Below are 6,520 nucleotides of genomic sequence, written 5' to 3' on the forward strand. Positions count from 1 at the left end.
CAAAATAATAATAAGAATGCTAGCAACCAAAATGTAAAATGTATGTGCGAAGACAAAGCTCAGAAACTACGGAGGCGGAGAAGACGTGCTCCCCGGATCATAGCCGAAATAGCCAAGAATAGTGCGCTGTCCAGCGATAAGCTCCATCTGCTGATCAAGGCTCTGCCGCTGGAATATCTGAAAGTCAGAACGCAGCTGCTGGTGGTCACGGGAAAGAGTGTCCAACCGATCAAGAATCAGCTGCTGGCGCTCCGAAATCCGCTGAACATCAGTGATTAGCTGCTGCACTGCGTCTGAAGCAGGGGGCTGAACTGGAGCTGGGGGCGGCATAGAGGTAGATGGTTGCTCAGGAACAGCAGAAGGCTCAGGAGCAGGAGGCGGCTCGGAAGAGGAGGGAATGTCAGCATCCATCGCACGCTCCTCAGAGTCTAAGTCAGCTGGAGGCTGAGGAACAAAACGGCGACGCGGAGGATGAGGATGAGTGCCTAGTCTAAAGTCAGGAAGCTGATCGGGACGAGCATCCGATCGTCCTCTGGAGCAATCAAGGTATCCCGATTTTTGGCGTTGCTTGTCTTTATCCACTCTCCATTCTTCCTAGAGAAACCGATACTAGTCATGGCCTCGGGACCAATCCGTCTAGTCTCCATGTGACCAGTATCAAGAAGTGGAACCTCAAAGCGTCGCAGTATCTTAGTGATGATACTGCCATAAGGAAGCAAGCGGTGGTTGACCACTGGAGTACTCAACATATGTCGCACAATAATATACCCGAGGTTAATGGGACGGTCTGTAAGAAGGCTATCCAATAGGGCAACGTCCAACCTCGTAACCTCATCCGAGTGACCCTTCCTAGGAGTCACTATGTGCTGTAAAATAGAGTGAAGAATACGAACTTGGAGAGGTAAAAGTTGAGACCGAAATGGAAGCATACAAATCTCATCCGATAAGTCTCTACGACGACATATATTACGGACGCCATGAGTATGAGAAAAAGTATCAAAGGAGAGGGTTTTCCTAGAGGTATAAATGTCAAGCCCCTCACAAGGGATACTTAGAAAGTCAGCTAAGTCCGCATCATCAAATTCTATGGGTACACGGCCGACTTGAGTGACTATCCTATTTGGGCGAGTATCAGAGATTTCCATGTTCGAATAAAAGACTCGCACTAAGTTTGGATAAACTCGGTCATCAAAATCAATGCCAGACTCCCAAGGCTGAAGCATATCCCGAATACTTCTACCACATACAACCAAATTACGAAAATCATCAATGTCAACAAAGAAGGATTCAAGTACCTTTCGACCATCGAAGCGTTCTTCGAACCGCTTGGCCAAGGAAGGTGTGGGGAAGTGAATCCTTGAAAATTCAGAGATCTCCCGAGGTGGTATGGGATTCCTTGGAGGCACAGATTTACGCCTGATATTTCTCCGAGGGGGTTCAGCCATGACAATGCGTAATGGGACGAAAATGAACCGATAAAAGGGTTAAGAAAGAGTAGAGGATGTTCAATTTGGTTGAAGAGAGGTGGAAATCAGATTAAGAACGAAGAAACCCGACCCGCGACAGTTAGGGTTGAGATTTGGGATTTTTGAATTTTGGGCTCGATTTGAAGTTTTGAATCGGTAGAAATGTTCTAACGGTGATAAGAAATGATTTTGAGGATTTGATTGGGCACGGAAAGCAAGAAAAATGAGGATTTGAGGACAAGGAGACCTTCGGCTGCGCAACAATAGAGGAAACGGTGAGAGGGTAACTGGAGAAGGAGAAGAAAACCTTTGAACAGTTTTATACTTTGCGAAAACGGTTAACCGTTTATTGAAACGGTTAAAGGGTAACTTCCAGCGGCTGAAGAACGGGAAACGGTGAAAGCCTAAGTGCTTAACGGCTAAGGCGTAACTTGTAAGAGGATTCTCTGTTGAAAAACGGTGAAAGGGTAAATGGACAAACACAAAATCTAGTTTATGGAATTAAACGGTGATCCGTTTATAAGAAACGGCTAACCGTTTATTTTATCTGCAATTTCGTACATTTGATTTAATTTTTGGCTAGCAAATAATAATATTCCAAGATCATTTAATTGATCTGAAAATATTTTATGAGCCAATTTAATGCATGATTCATGGACAAGTTTTCAACCAATCAATTCATATAATCAAGAGTTATCAACGCAAAATCATCATTTATCTACCAAGCTCAAGCACTTTATAAAAAGTAATCAATCAATTCAGTACACTCAATAGCATGAATAGAGATGTTAATGCAAAAATTTCATCATCCCAAGTTCATGCCGAATTTTTGAAAATTGTTCTTCGCAAAGGGGTTTTGTGAAAATATCGGCAAGTTGTTTTTCCGTGGAAATAAACTCTAATGCAATATCCCCCTTTTGAACATGATCTCTCAAGAAATGATGTCTTATTTCTATATGCTTGGTTCGAGAGTGTTGAATGGGATTCTTTGAAAGGTTTATAGCACTAGTATTATCACACTTAATAGGAATTTGTTCAAGATTAATGTCATAATCTCTAAGTGTTTGTTTCATCCAAAGAGCTTGTGCACAACAACTTCCGGCAGCTATATATTCAGCCTCGGTAGTTGAAAGTGCGACAGAATTTTGTTTCTTGCTAAACCATGAAACAAGAGAGTGTCATAGAATATAGCAAGTTCCACTAGTGCTCTTCCTATCCACTTTATAACCAGCAAAATCCGCATCCGAAAAACATGTTAAATCTATGTGAGTTCCCCTAGGATACCAAAGGCCAATATCTATGGTTCCACTCAAATAACGGAAAATTCTTTTAACAGCGAGCAAATGAGATTCCTTGGGACAAGACTGAAATCTTGCACACAAACATACACTAAACATGATATCGGGTCTACTTGCAGTCAAATAAAGTAGGGATCCGATCATACCTCGATACATTTTGATGTCCACTTCTTTACCTTTTTCATCTTTGTCCAGCTTGGTTGTTGTGCTCATTGGTGTATTCTTGGTCTTTGAATCATCAATGCCGAATTGTTTGAGTAGATCCTTTACGTACTTGGCTTGATTTATGAAAATTCCTTCCTCGTTTTGTTTGATTTGAAGTCCAAGGAAGTATTTCAACTCTCCCATCATACTCATCTCAAATTCTTTGCTCATACATGATGAAAATTCTTTACACAACAACTCATTAGTAGAACCAAAAATGATATCATCAACATAAATTTGAACAATAAGTATGTCTTGGTTCTTATGCTTAACAAATAGAGTAGTATCCGCTTTACCCATTGAAAAGTCATTTTCCAACAGAAAATTCTTAAGTCTATCATACCATGCTCTAGGTGCTTGTTTTAAACCATACAAAGCTTTAAGCAACTTATAAACATGATTTGGAAATTTTTCATTTTCAAAACCAGGGGGTTGTTTTACATACACTTCTTCCATAATATACCCATTTAGGAAAGCACTTTTCACATCCATTTGAAATAAAATAAAATCTTTATGACATGCATATGCTAACAACATCCTAATGGATTCTAACCTTGCTACAGGAGCAAAGGTTTCATCAAAATCAATACCTTCTTCTTGGTTGTAACCTTGAGCCACTAATCTAGCTTTGTTTCTTACAACCACACCGGATTCATCCATCTTATTTCTAAACACCCATTTAGTACCTATTATAGATTGATGTTCAGGTTTAGGAACTAATTCCCACCCATTGTTTCTTTCAAATTGATTTAACTCCTCTTGCATTGCCATAATCCAAGATTCATCATTTTCTGCATCCTCAAAGGATTTTGGTTCAATTTGAGAGATGAATGCATTATGCTCACAAGTATTTCTAAGTGATGATCTAGTTGTTATACCTCGTGTGGGATCTCCTAAAATTACATCTTTAGGGTGAGAAGAGACATACCTCCACTCCTTGGGGAGTGTTTGAGAAGTACCTTCATTTTGCTCCACATTTGGTTCTTCATAATGTTCCTCTTGAATTCCATGTGGTGCATTCTCTTGATTGTCATTTGATGCTTCTTCTTCTTGTTCTTCTTCTCCTGCATCATCATCAACAACGACTTTCTCCGTAGAGGAGGGGTTAGACTCATCAAATGAGACATGCATAGATTCTTCCACAACTAAAGTTCTTTTCTTATAGACTCTATAAGCTTTGCTTGAATTTGAATAACCAAGAAAAATACCAACATCGGATTTTGAATCAAATTTACCAAGATTGTCTTTTGTGTTCAAAACAAAACATTTGCATCCAAAAACTTTAAAATAGCCAATGTTGGGTTTTCTATCTTTCCAAAGCTCATATGGAGTTTTATTAAGATTAGGTCTAATCAACACCCGATTTAAAACATAACAAGCAGTGTTGACGGCTTCAGCCCAAAAATATTTTGGTAATGCATTTTCATTTAACATGGTCCTAGCCATTTCTTGAATAGACCTATTCTTTCTCTCAACAACTCCATTTTGTTGTGGAGTTCTAGGTGAAGAAAATTGATGCCCAATGCCTAGATTATTGCAAAAACTCTCAAATGCATGATTTTCAAATTCTCCTCCATGATCACTCCTAATGCATACAATACCATGCCCTTTTTCATTTTGTAATTTCTTACAAAGCACTTTAAATGCATCAAGAGCATCATCCTTATTGGCTAAGAATAATACCCATGTATATCTAGAATAATCATCCACTATCACAAAAGCATAATATTTGCCATTTAGACTTGAATATCTAGATGGCCCAAAAAGATCTATGTGAAGAAGTTCAAGTGGTTTTGAAGTAGAAATATGATTTTTATTCTTGAAAGAAGTTTTAATTTGTTTTCCAAATTGACAAGCTTCACAAATTTTATCCTTTTGAAAACCAATTTTCGGAAGACCTTTAACTAAATCATCTTTCGAAATTTTTGAAATCAAATCCATACTTGCATGTCCTAACCTTCTATGCCACAACCAACAATCATCATGCAATGCCGAAAAACATTTATCAAGATTAGATGCACATTCTATGTCAATGATATAAACATTACCACATCTATTTCCAACAAATAAGGTTTTGCCATCACATGAGTTCTCAATAACACAACTAAATTTATCAAAGATAACTTTATAGCCTTTGTCACATAATTGACTAATGCTAATTAAGTTGTGTTTCAAGTTTTCAACCAAACATACATTCTCAATTAGAGTTGAAGAGACTTTACCAACATTTCCAATTCCAAGAATTTTTCCTTTTGAGTTGTCTCCAAAAGATACGTCTCCACCATTTTCAATTTTGGTGAAGCTTGAGAACCATGCATAGTTTCCGGTCATGTGCCTTGAACAACCGCTGTCCAAGTACCATTTATTTTTCTTCTTCAAGCCCTACAAGAAAAAATCTCAAGTTTTAGGTACCCAAAGTTTTTTGGGTCCTTGAGGGTTAGCAACGGTTCCTTTTGGAACCCAAATGCATTTGATACCATAATATGCATTCCTTTTCACGGGACATCTAAATTTCATGTGACCATTTTGATTACAATAATGACATACAATCTTATGATCATGTGTGGAGGTAGCTTTAACAAAATAATTCTTATAATACTTTTGCTTCAAGTTAGGCTTATATCCAAGTCCTCCTTTATCAAAAACATATTTTTGTGAGTTAAGCATATTATCCAACATCTTTTGCCCATTTGTAAATTTCAAAACAATTTCATTCAATTCATTATTCTTTTTCTTGAGCAATTCGTTCTCATTTTTCAACTCATCTATGTGTGATTTCAAATGCTCATGTAAGATGCTAGGTTTCTCATTTGATAATGCAATTTCATCATGCAATGTTTTGTTTCCTACTTCTAGGCATACAATTCTTGCATTTAGAGATTCATTTTCATTTTTAAGCTTTGCCATTTCCTTTTTAAGACATACATTCTTTTTACCAATTTTCATCAACTCATTATGCAAATCTTGAAAAGCATCATATAATTCATCATAGGTAGGATCACTTACCTCATTGAGATCATCATCCCCTCCTATTGCCATGAGTGCTAGGTTTGATACTTCTTGCGATCCTTCTTCATCATTTGATTCTTCCTCACTATCATCCCAAGTTGCAACCATTGCTTTCTTCTTAAGTTTGTTGATAAGTGGGCACTCCGATCTTATATGTCCAGGCTTCTTGCATTCATAGCAAGTGATTGCCTCCTCCTTCTCCCTATAGTTCTTGAAGTTTCTGAAATTTCTTCGCTCTCCGGTTTTCTTGAAGAATTTTCTGAACCTCCTTGCTGGCATGGCTAGCTCTTCATCATCCGGTTCACTCTCCCCATCACTCTCATATTTTGAAGCTTTGAGAGCAATGCTTTTCTTCTTCTCCTCATGTCCTTTTTCTGCAGCTAAATCCTCTTCATACGAAATAAGAGAACCAATTAAATCATCAAGAGGTAAAGTATTTAAATCTTTGGCCTCTTCAATAGCGGTTCTTTTAGGTCTCCATTCTTTTGGAAGTGACCTAATGATTTTCTTAACTTTTTCACTATTTGAGAAGGTTTTCCCTAA

This window comes from Citrus sinensis, chromosome 8 (genome assembly GCF_022201045.2).
Source record: "Citrus sinensis cultivar Valencia sweet orange chromosome 8, DVS_A1.0, whole genome shotgun sequence".
In the NCBI taxonomy this organism is placed as follows: Eukaryota; Viridiplantae; Streptophyta; class Magnoliopsida; order Sapindales; family Rutaceae; genus Citrus; species Citrus sinensis.